The sequence below is a fragment of the Elephantulus edwardii genome, unplaced genomic scaffold (assembly GCF_000299155.1).
Source record: "Elephantulus edwardii isolate Elephantulus edwardi_28Jun2011 unplaced genomic scaffold, EleEdw1.0 scaffold00083, whole genome shotgun sequence".
Lineage (NCBI taxonomy): Eukaryota > Metazoa > Chordata > Mammalia > Macroscelidea > Macroscelididae > Elephantulus > Elephantulus edwardii.
Genome location: NW_006399833.1, coordinates 14418992 through 14419844, shown reverse-complemented (window position 1 = coordinate 14419844; position 853 = coordinate 14418992).

The following is an 853-nucleotide window of genomic DNA, read 5'->3' as shown; positions in this document are numbered from 1 at the left end:
AGACTTGTAGCAACTCTATGGACAAAGAATCTGAACTCGTCCTATCCAGTGTCATCCTCATTATCTCTGATATACTTGAACTCATTGCTGAAGTCACTGATTGAGTCTATCTAGTTGAGGGTCTTTCTCTCCCTCTCCCCCCTCTCCTCTCCTCTCCTCTCCTCCCGCTCCCCCTACTTCTCCCTCTCCCTCTCCAAGCATGATGTCCTTTTTCAAGGACTTGCACCTGCTAATAAATTGCCAAAAGTATGTGAGAGAGAGTTTCACCATCCTTGCCTCCAAGGAGCACCCTGGTTGAACTTTCTCCAAGACATACAAAATTTCTCATCTCTTGACTGATAGGCAACATCATGATAGATGCAGAAAAGATTACAACTATCAATGATTTAATCTTCCTTGGAACCATAACCAACACTACTGATACCAGAAATCAGAAGATCAGGACTCATATTGCACTGGGAAAGACTGTAGTCAGGGACCTCTCCAAATCATTGAGGAGCAAGGATTTCAGTTTGAGGTCTAAGGTGCACCTGACTCAGGTCATGTTCCTTTTAATCACTTGCTATGTATCTGAGAGATGGACAATGAAAAAGGATGACAGAAGAAGAATTGATGCCTTTGAACTGTGGTGTTGGAAAAGAGTACTGAATATCTCATGGACTGCCAAAAAGACAAACAAACATGTCTTGGAGAAGATGCAGCTAGAGTTCTCCTTGGAGGCAAAGGTGATAAAGCTTTGTTTCATGTACTTTGGACATTTTGCTTGGAGAGGCTATTCCTTGCAGAGAGATAGGGTACTTGAAAAGGTGGAGGATAAGTACAAGAGAGGAAGACTCTCAACCAGATATATTTA